Source organism: Xiphophorus hellerii, chromosome 7 (genome assembly GCF_003331165.1).
Source record: "Xiphophorus hellerii strain 12219 chromosome 7, Xiphophorus_hellerii-4.1, whole genome shotgun sequence".
NCBI classification, from domain to species: Eukaryota; Metazoa; Chordata; class Actinopteri; order Cyprinodontiformes; family Poeciliidae; genus Xiphophorus; species Xiphophorus hellerii.
In genome coordinates, this window is record NC_045678.1 from 19792598 (window position 1) to 19813745 (window position 21148).

Below are 21148 nucleotides of genomic sequence, written 5' to 3' on the forward strand. Positions count from 1 at the left end.
ACTGCTGGATTAACATGCATGCAGTATTAAATTCCTTGGATAGTGTGTTTGTCCAATAAAATTTTTTTTTCTCAGCAAAGGAACCATTTGGCAAAGTCATTTTAGTCCTTTGTAAGGAGTTTGTAAGGTCTTACTTGAAACAACCAGACATGCCATTTTGCTTTCCTTTTCTTCCTAATTGTGTTTAGACATTAAAGCTGTTTTAGTGAATAGTCGAAATTGTTGCTTTCTACAAAAGTGAATATTTAGATACAATTGTACGGAATTTTTCTATTACTTTCTTTAGAGTTCAAATATTACACAGGTTTACTAAATTTACAATGTGTTTAGATAATTTGCCTGTACATTATTTACTGTGGCAGAAGATGATGTCATGGCTTTGTAAGCTCTTGTTACTTCCCAACATTTGAGTCGATTGGAGACACTGCTGTGAGCATATTTTATGCAACAGGCACAAAAGTGCCACATTCATCAGTCCAACCAGTTAAACACAATAGTAAACATTGTAGGAATATTTAGCCACAATACCATTCAAGAAGGCAACAGTTTCTGTGTTCCAGAGACAAACATCAATCTTAGAGGAAGAAGCCTTTATTAAAAATAAAAAAAACAACACTAAAGAAGGATTACAGTTCCCAAATGCTCAAGATCATGAGCATGTTATAGAAATATTGCAGCAACATCTTGAGATACTGTCCAGTCAAAAGTCAAAAGAAAAGCACAGCTGGGTCTTCAGATGGATAATGACCCCAATCATACCAACAAATTAATTACAAAGTTGCTTGAAGACAGCAGACCGTTATGAAATGTTGGTCTAAACAGTATAGGAAGTGTCAGTACAGGTAAAATGGTAAATGTGAGCAAAATGACCTGTAAACCTGGGTAATGCTTTGTTTGAAGGGATGTGAATAAGACTGATATGGTACTATCACAAATAAGATGTAACACCTTTTAAGTTCAGAAATATAGAAAGCATGTGTTTCCAATGAACAGCACAGAGAAACGACACCATTCCAGAACATACTGCAATACCAGGATGATGTGCAGAGTGGACAGAGCAAGCTCAAATCAACTTAATACATGATTCCCTTGAAGGGAACTATCAGATATTAAACTGAGAAGAAACTGAATTTACACTTGATCTTAGCCAAAAGGCAGAGAAGCGATACCATAAAACTGGGGAGGAAGCTATGTGTTTTAGGCCAAACTCAACTTGATTCACGGTTCACAAACTTTAACATTATTTTAAAACACGTAACAGAAACAGAGACCATGGTATGTAATATTAATGGTGATCCAGTAGTTTTAATGTTTGTATGTTTCGGGAAATTAAATTAAATCAGTCAACAAAAGGAAAATGTCCGGGTTTACATGTAACCACATGGTACGCTTTCGTCAAATAGGAAGTGGAGAAGAGAGTACTCTCCCAATGGTTTTTTTCACGTAAAACTATAAATGTACGTGCCTAAACTTTCCATGTTTAGTTGCATTTAGTTAAAAGAAGTTTACCAGTGGAGCTAAAGTAAGGCAACATAACACAGTAACTCATTGATATACTAAATAATATAAGATACATCAAAAAACTGTCTACACAATGTGTAGGAGAAAAATCTAAAAACTGCAAAAAAAAAAAAAAAAACTACATCGTGATTATAGCTGTAAAAATGTAAATGTACTATCAAACCCTCTCACATGTACTAACCAACATCTCTTACATAGCTTGATTGCAACGGAAGTTAATTTAAAACCTCAGTTTCTGATTGGACCCCAAGCAGGAGAAGAGGGTTTTCACTGACAGAAAAATGGCTGAAAGGAAGCGACTCATTGAGTTAATAAATATTTTAAATATCAATGTTAGTGCTCCTACTTTAGTGTCAGCATTATCAGAAGTGTTAGATAGAAGCCGACAGTCAGCACCAGAACCCCCATCTGTCAATGCGGTAAAGATAGCCACCTCTTTGGAAATGGCAAAAAAGCCATTAACATTAACATTACCCTAACCCACAATTCAATAAACAGTCATAAAGACTCTTTCATGCTCATGACAGGTGGTATGTCATTTTTATGATAGTGTCTTGTCAGTCTTATGCACACCCCTTCAAATAAAGTGTTACCCAAACCTGACTTAGTTGAATCAATGATTTCAGGAGAAAAGAGCCAAAAATCTATTCAACTGTTGTGAGAAGCTTGAAGGAGGATGACCAAAACATTTGGCCCAAGTCCCAGTGTGTAAACTATTAAATAACAATTGAAAGTATTAAAACTTAAATCACTGTTGTTCAACTCCAAAAATAGATTTAATTCCATGATAAACCTGGACAGATAGGCTCCACTGCCAGCTCCAAACGAAGACCTGCATTTAAAGTGACGGAAATATATGTACGTACAGTAAGTAGGTGGCATATATCATGCTGAAATTATATGGGGACAGGACACAAATGAAAAGTTCATTAGCAGCAGCGTCTTAGTTGCATCATGAGATTGTCTTTGATTAAAATAAAACAAAGCTTGAGAAGAGAATTTTTAGAGACTAGACAAATGTGCTGCTGGAGACGGAAAAAAGTCTCATTAACCTTAACTTTAATATCTCACCCATAGTCAGCCTCACTTAGCTTTTATAAATGTAGCAAAAACCTTCAGAAGATAAATAATTGTCATATGTGAAAAAACTCAAAATTTATAACTATGACATTTTACTATAATAAGCAAGTGAAAGGACCACATGACCTTTAAGGCTTGCATGTAATATTGACACAGGTGGCTTGTTATCCAATGTTTTCTTTTAAAACTGTTTATTTCACATATTATTTCCCAAAAAGTCTATGGAAAACACATTTCTGACTTAAACTTTAGGATTTGACAGATATAAAAAATATGCAGATCGTGGACCCCCACCTGTGGTTCAATATTTGCAAATTCACGTATTTGCAGATTTTTCTGTGAAAAATGACACCAAAATATTAACAAAAATGTGCTTTTTTCACAGATTTTCCAGAGATTACCTAAAGTATTAACAGGAAAAGCAGTTTGGAAAGGTGAAGTTCCCTGGTGCAGTGATACTTGGCACGCCATTGGCTGGCATTTGCAAAACAACCAATCCAGGGTACCATTCATTTTCCTTGGCAATAATTGTCTGTACCACAGGGAGCAGAAATGAGAAACACTGTTGATGTTACCCTCTGCTGTAGTGCTAAGACAGGTTCCTCAGTGGGTATTGGTGAATATTAAAGTATATTTAGTGTTCAAACTGTTAAAATACTAGGCAATTATAAGTGTTTTTAGAGCGGGGCTGAAGTATGAGTGGATTTTGTGTTCCCCAGCTCTATTCCAAATTAAGACATGTTTTTTCATCATCTAGCTGTTATGAATGACTTGTAGGTGAAACGCCTTGCAAAAATATTCAATGTGACATAATGTGGACCATTTCAAGGGGCTTGAATACTTTTATTGGACTTGACTTAATTATTTAATTAAACTATGAAATAAGTAACACAGACGATCACCATCTCCTTCCACCAAATGCAGAGTTTTGTCAACTTGATTTAGTTCATGTTATGCTGAATAAGAATGGTCAAAAATGGTCCAGGAAATAGAGACCGTATGTTTAAAAAAGTGATAACTCCTCTGTAATTATGAAACCAAATTAATAGTGGGTACCTCAAATTTCCTGTGCACGCTGCTTAATACAACAGTTAAGTGATGTAATATCTTTTTATGGTTTTGCTTATGACATAATAGTAAATGATGAATTTGCAGGTAATTTAATTTACCCTGTGATAAACTGTGATGTATAAAAACCTAAATATATTTTGTTTTAGCATTATTCCTCTATATACAAATTAAATGATGGTAAGAATGATAATTGATAGATAATAGAAAAATATTTCCTCTATGAGCTGCACAGTCTTCCGTTTTGCGTTGCTATCCACCTTCTCTGAGATTTCTCTGCAGCATCAAATATCTTTGTTCTCTCGCTGAAAGGGGCACTTTTTAAAGCCTCACATTCGAATCATACTCATGCCCATCCATCAGGAAACGAGAGGACCGTCTTCCTCCCCAGTTTGACACAGTGGCTGTGAACTGATCTCTGTTGCAGTGAGAACAAAGCAGCCTTAAGCAGACAGAACAGATGCAGCTGCAGCATACAGAAGCAGGGGTTATTACCACAGCACTACTCTCTATTTACATATTTTCTATTTCTACTCCAAGATGAAGCACCAGATGTGCTGGTGTCATTTCCTGTTCAAATACTTAATTGGAAGGAGAAAAAGAGTGCAAAGCGGCTTGGAATTTTGATATTCATGGAAGGTTTTTATATGCGAGGAAGCAGCTAATCCAAGACTGAACGTCAATTCATGTGATGCATCTAAATTGACACTGATTAGCAGGAACAACAAACTTAAAAACAGCAGCTCCTGTCTTGACTTTGCTCTCTCTTAGAGCTGAGTTTGGTGGGGCTCATCTGGGCTGTGATGGCCCTGAGGCGCCAGCCGTCACCAGCCGACTGGACCTCCTGCTCCGGGCTGAGTTTTCCGACAAGCTGGGGCTGCCTAATGAGGACATTATCAGATCAGAGTCCTCACCCTGACACAAACAGAGCCGCCAGCACAACCTATGTGACCTTTTCCCACCTGCTCACAAGATAAATGACTGGGAGCTTCACATAAAATTGTCACAACAGATGAGAAGTCACGGATATTGTTTAATACTTCCAGAAAGTAAATAAGTTTAAACGGGGGGGGAAAAAAGAAAGGCACTGTGGTTTAGTAGTATTGATGAACTCTATGGTCAGAACATTGCACCAAAGTAATCTTGTAAAATTGAATTTTTTTTCTATATTATGATTTTGAGCAAATAATTTCTGAAGATGATTTATTTCATATATTTATTAGATTTTAAACAACTTTCAAGAAACACTGTTCACTGGTTTGTAGCCTACGCAGTTAATCAGATTTGCACTTAGACTTTCTGTAATGCAATCTGTAATACCTGAGTGTTGAAGAGACATTAAAACAACAAGTAATGCCATCAAACTGAGGAAGCTGTCCACTTACACAAAATGAGACCAGCACTGGAGTGGCTTGAAAAAGGATTTACTCCCCAACAGATTTTTCTTTACTTATTTTTTTCCTCTGTTGTGTCTTTTCGGTGTCTATTTCGGGATTTTTCTTTTCTTTTTTTTTTTACAATACTGAACATAAATGAAGATAAATGTCTTTTAAACATCCTATCTGTCATGAAAAACTTTTTCAGATAAAATGTAAAAAGGTCTTGAATAAGTTGAAACAGTCATGTTGCCTTCTGCTTATGCCCGTAGCATCACCAATCATTCTGTCATACTTCTATCCTCACTCATCACTTACCAGCTGGAAACATTGTTGTTGTTGTTTTTAGAAGTCTGTGCACTCAGGGCTCAAACCAAGTGTGAAAAACACCTGTGATTGCTGTTTGTGCACTGGTGAACAATTGCTTGAAAGGCCTAAACAACCAGGAATATATGACAGATGTGGCCAAAACAACAGTAGAGGACCATCTGGACCATCTGTTCTGCCATCATTCCTGACGTGACCCTAAACATTTCAGAGCTGAGGTGCTCAGACGACGAGGATGGACTCTGCACCGTTTCATCAGCTGTTTCACAGTGTGATCATCTGCTTTGCGAAATGCTGGAAAGCGGAAAAAGCTCAGTTTTCCTATGCAGAAAACACTGTTTTTAACTATCATCAGCCCTATGATAGAAGAATGTGTGTAGAAAATGAAATATTTTAAAGTTTCAATTGTTGTTGCCACAACAGTACCATTCTATCTTTTTGAATGAGGGCCATTACTGTGCACAATGAGCGGCACTTCATCTTTGCAAGCAGGGAGAAAATTATCTTCAAGCACTGCCACTGTAATGGTGTTGTGTAACAAGCATTGTAAGGGTAGGTGTTGTTTTTCTGGCTCACAGGCGAGGACAGTAGGACTGCAAAAATATCTAACATAAGGCTCTATTCTCCATGTCTTTATATTTGTTTAAGGAAACACGATCTATAGCATCCTTCAGAGGGATCAGAAGAGGACAGCTTAATGTCCTGGGTGGCAGCACATTTAACTGTGTGGGAGTAACCAGTGTGTTTATTTTCCTCACGAAGATCAAGATATCTTGGGTGGGAGGGAATCTCGTTTTTCCAGCGTGAATATTTGTGCTCTGCAGGAGAAACTAAATGTTTAAAGGGGGTGTGAGCTCACTGCCTCCCATTTTCACTTCATGCCTTTCTAAATTGAGCTCAGTCACAGAGGCTGGGTTGTTGTTAAACGGCTGCATTTTACAGCTTTTTTTTTTTTAATGAGCACATCAGCCTTGAATATGTATGCAAGAACCAGGCAAGACAAAGGAAAGAAAACACATAACAGGGACAAAGTGAGCCTAATGGCAGAGAATTAGTGGCCCAGATTTTTCTATGAGGTTTGGTGCTTCAGTTTACTTTTATTCTACATTTTAGGCAGGTACAGCTGAAAGTTATTTGTCAAACTAAAAAAAAAAATATGAACATTTTTCAAAAAATAAGTGAAATCATTAAGCTTCTGTACTCCAGGTGGAGTCATTATCATATCATTATGAAATCGGAAATCAGTAGGAAACTTGTGCATTATGTAGCAAAACACAGGAGAGCATTGTGACAATTTAATTTATTCCACATAAATTTATAAACCTTAATATTAATATTGGAGAAGCAAACATTAATACTACACAGAGAAGAGCAAGCAAATAATTTCCACAAAATACTAAATCATAAATCGTAGGTAGAAGATACAATTTTCATCTTAAGATATCATTAACTTAATGCTTATAAAGGTAGTTTATTAAGATAAGTTTAGAATCCTCAATATTTATAAATCTTGCACGTTTGAAAGAAGAAATGAAAACACTCTCACGTAAAATACAATAAAAAGTGGGATGACATCCCAAACAGGTTTTTCCCTCTTACAGTTTTCTTCTGCTTTAGCATCCCCACGATACAAAATATTTATCCATTAAAATACAGCAGAAAAAGATAACCCATTAAAACATTTTTTTGAAGAAAAAGTAAACCCAAACCAGTATTTAAAAAATATTTTGAATATTTTTGAGTCACTTTTCACAGAAAAATCTACAAATACTGAACCCCAAATAGGTGGGAATCCACTGTAACAACCTTGTTCAATAATCAGTCAGATGGGAGTAACCACACATGTCTCTTCGCTCAGAATGCACCCAGTTTTAATTTCTGTCAAGTTATGAGAACCAAGAAATCCCCTCAGTGAAATCTGTGTCAACTGGATGGAAGCCAAACAATCTCAAAAAGCAGCACATCATGTCGCAATCATCTAAGCAATTTAAGAAGAGATCAGATCAGAGGCATATTCATTGACAACCTTCAGTCTGGAAAAGGTTACAGCGCCATAAGGCATTCGGGCTCCAATAAAACACAGGAAGAATCGTTATCCACAAAAAGAGAAAACATGGAGCAGTGGGAAACCGTTCCCGAAAGTGGATGGCCTGCCAAAAACTCTGCAGGCCTCATTTGCCCCAGTTAAGATCAGTGATAAAGAAACAATGTGGTCAATGCACAGTTTACAGAGAGCCATTAAGCTGAAAAATATTAGTAGTATAAATATCAGACATATTCAAACATGTGTATCTAATTGTTATATTTACATATACAATTAGATCCTGAAAAAACATCCTGAAAAAAATAGGAAATTACTTCAAATTGCCAAAAGTGATGTGATCTTCAGGCTATCTTGTGTGAAAAAGCTAATAAAATTGATTATTTATCTAGTCATTTGTTTTGTCTCTGTGTTGATACGTTATAATAAAGTTTCTGTTAAACTCCTAAGAGAAATTTAGACCAGTTTTTTTGACGTCAACTTCTGCTTTGTGAATCTTTTAGTAAATATAGATCTTATTCAAACATAACTTAAAACTTTAATTAGTCTTTCTTACTAATGACATAAGATCAACAAGCTACAAAGCTTTGATGCTTTAATCAGGCCTTGTTTTAGCTTAGTAGTTCTTTCGACTGGGATGTGATATTTCTTATGGAGTCATACTCTCCACTCTCTGAGATGCACTTAGGAGCACAGCAAGCTCGTTGAATGCAATTGTCCAAGAGAATCGATTAGTAAGTAGGAAGTGCTTTTACACACTTTGATTTGCTTCCCCATGTTCCAGCAAAATGTAATCCATTTCCAAAATGGTAAAATGTTAAGGTTCGTCACTAATCCCAAATCCTGCTTCTCACGTCAGGCTCCTGCTAATCTCATAAACAAACACCTTACAAAGATCTCCTTCCCAAACTGACCCTTTTTTCAAAGCTTTTACTATTTATTCTTCAATACTCGTACAGTGCCTTGCAACGTGTTTATATCACACGAATCTTTCCACATTTTGTCATGTCACAACCACAAACAATAACAATGTATTTGAATGTATTTTACTTGATAGACTAAGACAAAGAGCTAAATGGCAGTCAATACTTATGCTTAAGTTATAGTGGTGCATCTTTTCTCAGTCAGAGACAGAGGTTTTCCCAATTTTTTTTAACACAAAAGCTCAAGTTCAATCTAATTGGATGCATTTTTCAAGTCACTGGATATATTCTCAATTGGTCTTATGTCTGAACGTTGGCTCAGCTATTTTAGAGCCCGGCACACAGTGCAAAATGGATTGAACTGTTCTCCATGGCCTACCCCTGCTTCACGCACAACTTGTCTACAACTTTATCCCTGTCCTTTTTGTCCTTTGTCTTCCTGATGCCATTTCTTCACTAATGTTCTTTAACAAACCACTGAGAGCTTCACAAACCAGCTGCATTGAAACAGCTATTACAATTAGTCATAAGTGGGCTCTGTTTAGTAATTACTTTACAGTAATTACAATGGATTTCATTTAGGTGTACTAGAGTAAAAGATTTTAAACAGTAAGACCTGACACTCTATTCAGTCATTAATTTGTAAAGAGATATCAAAAAATTAATTTTTCACTTCTAATTTACATTTATTCACCACTTTGTGTTCATCTATACCAAGAAGTCTTACTAAAAGACATTGCAGTTTGTGGTTATAACATGGCAAAATACCAAAACATTTATACTGTTTAAGGCATATTTGTTACTAGGTTATATATATACCTTTAACTTTACAGACAAGACAATTTAAAGGTGTTTAGTTTTAGTTCTTCTGGATACAAGAAAAGGACAATGTGGATGAGCTACAGCAATTACATTTACTACCACAATGTTGAAGGCAATGGGATATTTTCTCAAATTTGTTTTAATTATGCTGAAAAGGTCCAGATTTTCATAATTAATTCTCAGTGTCATAATATAACATCTACCTGCTTTCAGGGTGAGCCTGGCCCTTCGCCCAGAGGTAATAAACAGGTGAGCAGCCACATCGTTGTTCCTGTTTGAATTGTGTTGTGTCCCTGTAGAGTTTGAGTGTCTCATCCATCATCAGTTCACACAAAGAACAGAATCACTGTTGCCTTAGATGGAAGTAAGAGAGCACAGGAAGAAAAACAGAAAGCTTCAGGGATCCACGGAGAAGCAGAAGGACACGAAGGCTGCCAACAATACAGAGAAAACATGACAGACACGGGTGCACTGTTCTTCACTTTTATGTGAATGAAGTGTCCAAAGACTGAGAATGGGATTTATAGAGGTTATTTGGCAGGTTTTGAAGGACCATTTAGATATCCAGTTTCCAGTTCTACTTGTTTTATCTTTACACTGAGTGTTGTAGTTTTCACATGTATCAAGGATACCATAAGACACACAGAGTTAGTGGTCAATTGGTGAGCATGAGCCGAAGAACATCAAAAGAAGAGCAACAATAGGAAAAGAAAGGCTGGCTCAAGGCTTAAAGAAGAACAACAAATAATCAATCTCCTGTCTCTCTTTGCACTGTGAATTTCATAAACGTCGGCCGAAATAGATGAAGGTCACCTCCTCTGCAGGGCTCAACTCTGATGGCATCTTTACACATGTTCACATCCACACTGGAAGAGGCAAAGGATGCAGTAAACCTAAACAGAGACACTGAGTCACCCCTTCAGCAATCTGCATGAAAATTAGGCTCACTTTTAATTTGGTTCTTCATCCATGGGGAAAAACATTTAAGACTCAAAAAGCATTACTGAGCATCTCAAAACTAATTAATGTTTCTGATAAAAGGTCAGGATGATGACTGGATTTAAAGGAGCGTACCAGAGAGGCTGCAAAAGGAGTTGAGTTGAATGTAAAATCTAAAAGCATCATTCTGAGTCTTTAAATAGAAAAACAAATTATGTTAATAATAATTTACATTATCAGGGTTAATAATCTAGTTAGCATTTTTACGCTACATGGTGGTTCAATTCATTTGCTGGTTTTGCTGCGTTCAAATATGTTTTCTCCTAGCATGCATGTGTTTCTCTAGGTACTCCATCTTTTCTACACTTTTCAAAAATGTGTTACGTTGACTGTCCCTCCACTCTAAACTGCTCTTAGGTATTAGTATAAACCCGAGTGTGTGGATCCATGGTTACTTGTCCTGTGTGGCTCTGGGTTACCCAGTAGTGGACTGGCTGCCTGTCCAGGGAGCCCCACGCCTCACCATCCAATAACTAGTAGAAGCACAACCCTGCAAGCATTCAGCTGATATAAAGGATGGATGGAAATGCACAAGGAGAGAAATAAGAAAGAGTTACAGAGTGTAACCTCAGCATGGGTTCAGAAACACAAGCTGCTACTTCACCCACCAAATTTCTTAAAAAAGAAAAAAAAAACATTTATGACCTAGATAAATGTCAATAAATGTGTCTGCTTTCTTTGAACAAACATTTATCAAAGAGTAGCTGATGCAAAATATGAAACTGATCTCTAGTTTATTTTAAAATTTATGGCTCCCATTGGAAATCTTGAGTGTTTCCAGCTGGGAGGGGCCACCAATCAAAAACCTGTTCTGATGACAGCGTTTTACATCATTGCTCTGTGCAATAACTTCAAAGCTAAAAAAATTATATTTGCAGTTTTGACAAAATATTTTACACTTATACAGATGATGTGAACTTAAAAAGTAAAAAAAAAGAAAGAAAGAAAACCAAACCACTGCATGCACTTTTTTTTCTTTCCATTAAAAAAGACCTCATTGTGGGAAAGTCAGAAACTTGTCTGACTGCAGTTCTGAAATTACCCCCACTGAGAATACGGAGAAGTCAGTGAACCATAGTTCACCAGAAATTTAGAGTCCAACAAGAATTTATTTTACTTTTAAAACTGCATCCGGAATGGTCCTCAACTTCTATAAATAAACACTATCAGAAACCTACTGAAAGAGTGAATGATACAATCAAGCTGTAAATTTCCTCCTATTTTTACCTACTTGTACTAAATCAGCAGAATCATCTTTATATTCAACACACCTGTTTTGATAAAAGAAAATGCACTGTTAAAATAAATCCATGATTTAAACAAAGAACAATTTTCTTCATGGTATGTTGTTTTCAAAAGATGAACATTTCTCACACATAAAGTGACCTTTTTGCTTCCTGCCTGTGACTTTAATATACCCATAAAGATGCCGCACGGCTTGCTGAACACGTAATGCTGGTTACCTGAGAGCCAGCAAATAATTTTAATTAATGTCAGCGATAATGACATGCACACCCAAAAAAAACAACAAGCACCAATTAGTAACATTGTACTTCCTGATGGAAGGAGAAGCCAGGAGTCTTCTCTGCAGGAGCGACTAAAGTTACAGGTGATCAGTCTCCAGCTGTCCTGAGCTGTGTCAGACACTCTGTGCTTTACCTTCATTAAAATTCATAATTCACTGGGTGGCCTCATTACTATAGCGGCTTCCTCGTCTATTGGTACCCCTGCTAAAGGGGTTTAAAACGCCTTAAAGCAAAATGTCACATTGACAATTAAAAAAAAAGAACCTTTAGTTTAAGTACATTAATGGTTCCGCAATTGAATGATTCTCTAAAAATTACTGTTTTAAAAACAGCTGAAACATTGTTGCGAATTCTATTGTCCTTTTTAAAGTTCATCAAGCTGAAACTTTATTCAGTAATGTTTCTTCTTCCTCTGTTTCCGTCGGGCACTTTTGAAAATGCGAAAGACAAAAGGACATGCTGATGCAATAGGTCAGAAAATGAGCACTGAAATACAACTGCTTCTCTGTTCTGTGAAACTACCATCGAAAATATATACAAGTAGAGTTTGCTGGGTACCCTGTGGATTAATCAGATGAAATTAAGGTGAATTTATGAAAAACACCTCATGGTTGCTCTAAATAAGATGGAGGATCTCAGATAATGTGGGCCTCTTTGTTTTCCAAAGGGACCCTTCTCAGGGAACATGGCTTGATTAAGCTGTGCAAAATTTGCAGAATTTGAATAGAAATTCTGAGACCTTGATCGTTAACCAAAAAACTTTCTGCTGTATTATGATCTATATCATGTGGTCAAAACCCAATGGTTTATCAAACTCAGAATCAATTGTCTCTTATAGATATCTCAGTCCTCAAATTTAAATTCAAAGATCCCTCCTTGACCCAAAGAGGAGAAAAGACAGCAGTTGTATTATCTATTTGTTTTCCATTTTGTTTTCTGAATTATTTTAGATAGTTAAATTGTCGTCATCTGTATATTCAGTTCATCTTTGAAACACCAGATACTAAATGAAACTACTTCTCATGTTGTGCGATGACACATAGTCAGAAATTAAGCAGTTCAATGTGTTTAGAGGAGGCAAATATAGATACAACTTATTATTGTATTAGAGCATTGACATCAAAAATTAAAAACATTGTTCAGTCGGATTGAAAGTCAGACTGTAGGCAAAAATACTACAGCTAAAGTCAAAGTAACAGCTCATAAAAGAAATAAAAATAGCTAAGGTTTTAGTCGAAAGTAAAAATAGATTGTGTAAAATTGGACTAGAAGTAGATTCATGAAACATCTTTGTGAATGAAAAAGTTTGAGGTTGCCTTTGTTTAAGACAGCAACACTTCCCACTGTGAGAAATGTGGGCCAGAAATATTTCCTGTTGTCTGTGTGATGTATTAATAATACAACACAGGAACTTTGTCTATGCAAAGCCAACATGTTTTCCACGCGTTGTCATGTGCATCATGTTACTCTCACTGAGTGCAAGTCAGCAAGAAAACAGGCTGTTCTCAAGGCGGAACAAGGCTGTGTGCAATGGAGCATTGATCCTAATAGGAATGACTTTTAGGCTTCAAAATGTCACTGGGTTTGTAGAATTTTTTCATACACCTTGCTGTGAAAAAAATATCCCTTTTGCCACAGGCTTTGAGGAGTGCTTAGGAACTTCTGAAGGTATTCCTCAAAGGCTGGAATAATAAGGTTAAAGCCAAGTGGAGCCATTTTTAATTACTTAGTTACAGCCAGAGTCCTACAAGAAGCATTTTATCTTATTCCCAAACTACTGCAAAGGCAGAAAGGTCAAACTCAGAATTACCAGACATAAAACACCAAGAGCCCAATAGGCACTTATCCTAATTAGTCATGTTTTACCTGCAGTGCCTCAGCTAGGAAATCCAAAGCAGCGACGTCATGCATGAAGATCCAAAAGGGAATGACGACCTAATCCTCCACGGCACCAGAAACTAATTAAAATACAATGTTAGAACATCGTCATGAGTTTGATGTTTTTGCAAATTGTCGTGGTAACAACCTTGCCAAGCAGGATGCAGTCTCCCACTGCCTCAGCCTCAAGCCTGACTTTCCTCATTAAACTGCCCTCATGGGCCAGAGGCTCTGCGAGGCCTGCTGCCGTGGACACGCTCTTGAAAGGAAAGGCTCTTTTCTTGCAGTGCCCCTCTGAAGATGATTTGCATTCAGCCGTTTTAATTGTGTCGTCTGATGTTTAACAGGCCGAGCAGCTTGAGAGAAAGTTGTTCCTCTCATTTGCATAAATGATTGATGGTCACTGATTTTTTTCCCCCCTTGATCTCGCGGCAGTGCCGAGTTCAGAGTGTTGGGGGCGGCTGCAGTGGCTTGAAAGGAGGAGAAGTGGAAAAGGGGGAGAGGGGCATGCAAGAGAATATGTTCGGCTCAAGGAGGACAAGCTTTTATTGTTAGATGAAGTCCATTAATAATCAGGCAATCAGTTTGAAAACACTCGACTGGCTCTCTCCGTGATTGTAAAAAGTTCAGTAATCTAAGAAAAGGGGCTTTTAGCTCTCACTCCAGGCGCCTGAAATTCACAGTGACTCAGTGCTTTTGGAGCTTCCTGCATAATTTGACAAATGCTTTGTTGAAGTAGGATGTTAAGTAACACACTTACCTGGAGTGGAAAATGCGTCTTTTGGAGAAAAGCAGTTATAAAAATACTGAGTTTTAGCAAGAAAGAGTAACTTTATTATAAACCTACAGGGAGAGAAACAGTCTCCACTTCTGACTCCACTTCTGAACTGACTTTGCTGATTTGACAGGGATTAGTTTCACAGTGGCATGTCTGCTTAATATCAGCTGTTGATAAAGCTGCTCTTTAAATGGGTCACTTTTTGCAGAGAATTATCACTTATAGCTGCTGCACCCATGGGTTTTTATAAAGCCTGATAAAGGCTGTCAGCTTGATTAGCTGTCTGGCTCACCGTCTTGGTCGACTGCTCTCTGAACGGCAGCTGTCTGCTTCAGGAAGTTGTTTACTCCAAGAAAGCTCAGAAAATTCTCCATGCACTCGCTCTCTGTGGCCCAAACCGTTAGAACAAAGTAACTTGTGGTGTTTTAATGGCCCAACCAGAACAAAAAGAATAGAAATATATGCACTTATAAATACGTACATATAATCTTTTCTCCAGCTGTGCTTTCCACAGCTGGAGACATCCAAAGTCTTGTAAGACCCTTCAAAAGGCAAACATGCAAATTTGTCTGGACAAAAACTGCTGATGTGCAAAAAGTTGCACTTCATGTTAAAATAGTCATTTGACAGAGGACTTGCTATTTTTAATCCACCTTTAATTGAATCAAATGCACTGTAGTGCTTATTTCAAATTAAAGGATTTAAAGAGTTTATTTCCCAACTCAATGATAATCGAATAGAGAACTTGTAATGAATCAAATTAGAAGGTAAAATTGATGTCACTAAAATTCTTTTCCCTAACCAAAAAAGTTCTAGATGAAAAAAATGGTGGAAAGACAAGACTGAAAATCAGTTTTTCAAATTAACATTATCTATAGATAACATTGCTTCAAATTGGGGATATTTTTTATTGGCTGCTCGCTTTAGAAGTTGAATGAAAGTGTGCCTCAGTTGCATCCACTCTATCCTTTGTCATGTAAGCCCTCTTCAGAAGGTGTGGATGAAAGCTGAAATTTCTTTTGACTTGGTGAATTAAACCTCACAGACTGTCTTGGAAACAATGACATTTCCCAGGATTTAATTTCTGAGACTTTTAGGGATTTGTGTAACATTCTACAAGCATAATATCAGACTTGTCTGACTTTTGTCTTTCATCTGTCCTGTGACCTTCTGTTTGCAGTTGGGTTTGACATCTGTGTACAGATTAGAAATGCAAGCCCTGTTAGCTGAATGTGAGAGTGGAAGAACGGCTTGTGCTTCCACAAAGGCCCAGAGAACGCTTTCACCCAGAGATCTGACTAAAATCTGAAAGACATTTAAACCTCTTTTCCAAAGATAAGTTTACTGGTGGAAAAAGGAGAAACTTGGTCAGCAATTATAAGAAGGATTTGAATGCTGTGATGTCAATAATGATGATGATGATGTTATATTTTGAGATGGCTGCCAAAATAACTTGAAGTCAAAATCTGCCACCAATATAAATAATATTGGGCTTAACTGCATTCTCCTTGACTGCATCTACAGGGCTTTTTGTGGGAGCTCCATATTCAACATCAGTGGCTAATAACTTCCATCTTTTGTCTTCTGCAGAAGTCCAAACCATCCTGGATTTGCCTCTAACTCTGCCTAAAAACTCCTCAGTCTTGGATTAACCCAGTTCTAAATTTCTCCACTTTGGTCTCTCCTAATGGAAATCTTATCACCCCAAATTCTCCTATTTTCTTTTTTTGTAGCATAACCGGTTCTAAATAACACATGATAGCTGCTCTTACTACCGACTTGATGCCACAATAAATATTTGACTCAATTTCTGATCCAAAAGTTTCCTGTCCCTGCAGACCTTCCTAAGCAAACAGCTGAAGACATTGGAACTGTTGTTATTTGTATTTAACCTCTGGTGCACCAGCTGATAAAGGTCTGAATAAAACATGAAGGAATATATGTCCATCCATCACATTGCTCTGTGCACGGCTCACTTATGTGTATCACCCCGATGTTTACACAAAAAAATTACCTTTTAGCGCTCCAGAACCAAATGAGATGCTAGCTCTGTTTTTCCACAATAAAACGTTTTCCACAATTTTATTTTATTTTTTTTACACAATGGAAGAATATTATCTAAAATTGTTCCAGGTAGACACAACTTTTCTAATACACAGTTTTTGTCAAACTTGTCAAAATATAATTTACATGCATACACCTTATTGTCACTTGATGTATCATAGTAAATGGGGCTAAAAATGCATTGTTTTTAGTTGCTTATTTGTAAAATCTTATTAAAGTCATTCATTTTTATTACACTGCAACATTTTGTGTTGGTTTTTCACACGAATCCTTCTCCTTGAACACTTTATTAAGATTGTGTTTGTGATATAATGAAATGGAGAATAGCTCAAGGGCGGTTTAAATACTTTTGCAATCCTCTGCAAATGTGACAACAAGCAGTTTTACAGAGGAATATTTCTGCAGACCAACATTGTGTATCCAGTTTTTGCTGTGCTGTTCTCCATTAGTTCAAGTGTACGCATTTAATCCTGTAGAGGGTCACAAGAACTATCCTGTCAGCCCCATCCAGTGTGGCAATTTGCTCCAAGTCCTTATCTGGATGAGACGTCTTTTCCATAACACCATGAACCAGCACACACGCTGGCGTCAAGCACCTAATATGTTTTATCCTCAGTTTTAGCCGAGTGGTTTAGATTTACTTTATAAAAGAAGCTCATGAAAAACCAACTCTATTAGGGTTTGTTTCCAGATTTAAACAGAAATCATGTTGCAATGTGGACTTGTAAGTTCCTTCAGCCTATCTAATACTTCCACTTTATGAGATGTCACTGATTTTAAGGAGGTTCAGTGTGATGCTGTGTATTGGAGAATACATTTCAACTCTGGAGCAAAGAAGATTAGTACAGCTGACAGAGTCTTGGGTTTGCTGCTTACATTGTTTACAGATAAAAGCATAATCAGCTGAATCAAACCGAATGCAGCAGTCACTTTCAATTTACTTTACAGACAAGGCTAATTCAATTAACTTTGATTTTTATCATATACTCCCTGAACTGTAGCTGCTCACAGTGTGGGTACAGTCTATGCTAAAAAACACAGCTGTATCACTGCTGCACCACCTACAGCAAGAAAGAAATAACACTAATACAAATATTTTACTGTGTACGTTTTTTAAATGATAGATGCTTTATCAGAGTGGATTTTTAACAGATTGAGTTCAGATTAGCTTGGTGCTTTAGATGAAAGCCACCTTCTTGCTGATTGAGCAATGTTGAGGTAAAAAGCTGACTCTGAGACCTGGGAATGGCAAGTCCGTCTACCAGGGTGAGTCAGGCACATCATCTTTTCAAAACTCAGCCTTTTGAATAATACATGCAGGCTGTAGACGCACGCATCAGCTGCCTCGGTGGCATTTCTTCTCCCCTACAGTCAAACTGCAGGCAGCCCATCTGCACCAGTCTACTGTGAGAAAGCAGCCAGCAGCACAACTGCGACAAAATACCCTCGATGCTGAACAGTTCTGTTTATGGGGGAAAAAAAATTGTAGTGGATGTCTGCCTGAGGTCAAAGCTGGTGGTTCAGCGCCTAAGTTTCTTTTCCTTTTGAGTGCCAAAAACAAACAGTGTTTTTAACACTTATACTGTTAATTTATTGTTTTTGAAATTAAGTTATTGTTTAATTTTTGTATCTTGGAAGCAGCATGTGAGGGTATCATTGGTGCAGCTGAGAACATGGATAGACAATATGTAGAGTATTTCGATTGAGCTTGTGTTTTTTTCTACTTTTCTTATTCTCATTTTACATCTTATATTTGTTGCTGTTTTATGTATTTATTTATTTTTTCTAATTTTTGTGTTTGTTTCTCTATGCTTTTTGTCGTTTTGGCAAGCGACTTTCAGACTGCTATGTTGTCCTGATATTTTCTTCACCAGCCATGCTTGGAGAGGCTGCAGTGAGGATGACAATTAACACACCCAGGGCTACTCACTGAGTGGTGAAATAAAAAGATCTTAACCACAGCATTTAATTTTAACATTGTTTACGTGAAAAACATGTAGGAACTCTGTTTGCGTTTCTCAACTTACTTTGTTTAATCTACTGCAGGCTTGAATAAAATGTCTTACACTTTAAATCTTCAGGCAGGATTTCATAAATAGGTTTAAACCTAAATTTCTGTGAAAATAGAAGAGGATGGAATTTTAATTGTATAGAATCCCTGGGGAAATAGAGTGTTTAGGTACATTTATGAATTTATATAAATCAAAAATAAAATAGGTACTATCCTGGAACGTAAAATAAACAAGGTAAGACAAACAATGCAGTCAAAAATACCAGAAGCAGTTTTGTCAGGATGTACAAGTGAAATAGGAAAATGAAAACACCATACAAAAAGTGTGAAATAAATAAGAGGAGTGTAACCATCTAAGAGGTTGCAGTCTAAGAGGCACTGGGAGGAACTTATGATAACACTCCTTTGTAAATCTGTTGCAACCAAATGTTTGTTTTTATTGTTGCAGCTTTTTCTGTTATTTTATCTTTTGTCGCTTGGCTCAAGCCAAATTAATCTAGTGATCTTACATAAACTGTTGGGCCATGGCAAAGATCAGAGGACCACCGCTGCTGCATGACTGTGTCTGAGGCTGCTCATTATTTTTGTCCGCACTTTTCTTTTTAAACTCTGTGGCTGCATGAATACACCTTTGAAAGAGCAGGCAGCAAACTAAAAATAAAAGCCCAGCTTCTGCTGCACAGCTTCATTATCGACCTCTATTTTCTGCTATTATTTATTTATTTTTTTTTACAAAAGAAAGCCCCACAAATTAGGTGGCAGGGACTGTCAGTGTTTGCTTGTTCTGCTTCATAACTCACAGAGGCTCCAGTTGGCTCATAATGCTCTCGTCAGTGCTGCTGTCTTAAGACTGCCGCAGACAAATAAAAATGCTGAAGAATGTGATACAAGAAATTCAATTTTAACTTCAGAATGAAGAGCATTAAACCCACAACTCTGACTTCTGCTTTTGTATAACTTGGAGACAAAGAAGAGTGAAAACAGCAGAAAGCAGGAATTACACCTGAAAAGAAGACTTGAGCAGCTGCAGAGGGAGTCTGTTATCTGCAATCTTTTGGGCAAAATAAGACCTTCAAATCACAAGCTGATCCTCTAAATACTGTCAGTTTGCTAATAAACTGTCTTTTTTCAATTAGCACCTATCAGACTTTCCAACGATAACACAGAAGCAATTACATGCTGTGCTGCTGATAACTCTTCCTTCCTCCTCCCTCTACATCACTGCCACCCCAAGGCTTTTTGTTCTCTCACCAGGACAAGGTATCACTTTGAATAATCAGTTCTGAAACTGCGTCAGAGATAACAGGTCAGCCAATTTCCTGGAGGCCATGATGGTGTTTGTGTGTCTTAGTAAGAGGTGCTGATGGCAGTTTTGGAAGCGAGATGAGCAAAGGTCAACCGGTGGTCTCATCTCTTAACACATGGTTTCACAAATTATCATCCTTTTTGTTTCTTTCTTGGTTAATGCTTTGTGTTTTTTTTTTCTTACATGTCCACTAGAACTGCAGTATCTTCCCAAAAAAATTACTAATTTTACTTCTCACATATATGAACTTTTGTGACATCCAATTATTATTATTCCGTGGGGTTTCAGTCTCTGCAGATATTTATGGTGTAAGCATTTAAGAGAAGGATTTCCACAAAGTTTCAGCATGTTTATGAAAATTCTTGACCATTTATCCAGAAGCAAATATGTGAGGTCAGACACTGATGTTAAAAGAAATTGCACCTGTCACTAATTCTTTAACTAACAATCAGAAGAAGTCTAATTGGATCGGCACACAATTTGGGTTCGGGATTGCACACCTTTAGCAAGATAATGTATTTTTTTTAGAATTTGTGGATCCTTTCTCTTTGTATTTGTTTGTATATAATGATCAGCAAAAACCAAACATAACATGCATAATATTACAAGAGACACAATCAGCTTGCATCTATTATCTTTGGGTATTAAAAGATGAAATGAGTTTCCTGTGTGGAGTGGCTAGGCTCAGCCTTTGGAAATAAACTTTAGAGCTTGTAAATCCACTGTGAGCTGAAAGTAGATCTGCAGCATCAAAAGTACTCAAGATGATTCTGTCAGCAGAAGTTTCAATTCAACCTTTTGGTTTTATGGTCCTTTACTGCTGAGATGAGTTCCCTCTGTAGTTTTAAAAAAATAAATATCAGATCTCCTGGATGAAATCCACTCTGCACCTTTTAAAAATTATAGAAATAAAAACAGTTGGACAGCTGATGCATTTGGTGTTCGTGCTGACAAATATCTGAGTCGCATCTACTCCTCTTACTTTTGCCATTGGTTTTAATCTAAAAAGCTTTGTGTACATATTTTTTCACTATAATAAATAACTAATAGTCACAGATTTGTATTTAAAAGCACAATAAGATAAAAATCTGTACTTAATTGATGTTTTCTTTGTTGTCAAGGAATCAGATGCCATTGGAAACATTATTTTCTCTTAAATGGTGCCACATTTGTAGGAAATTTGAGATTGTGAGCTGCACCCATAAAAAACTTTTCAAATCCTCTAGGCCAATGTCAAACAGTTTTTGGTGGAGACGGTGCGATAGTATGGACAGGCAACTCTCTATCTATGGAAAAGCAAGGCTTGACATCAGTGAATGCATGTGTAGTCAGGATTTTACTACCAGTGGACATCCTACAGCTCCACAATCTAGAACTGAACTCTATCCTCCACAGAGCGGGATTTATCAAAGACTATACCTAAAGAAT

The 21148-nt window shown here is 37.0% G+C and overlaps 1 pseudogene; it reads right to left on the reverse strand.

Moving 5' to 3' along the window:
* Positions 1-998: 998 nt before the first annotated feature.
* Positions 999-1167, reverse strand: LOC116723752 (uncharacterized; annotated as a pseudogene).
* Between the last annotated feature and the right edge of the window lie 19981 nt (positions 1168-21148).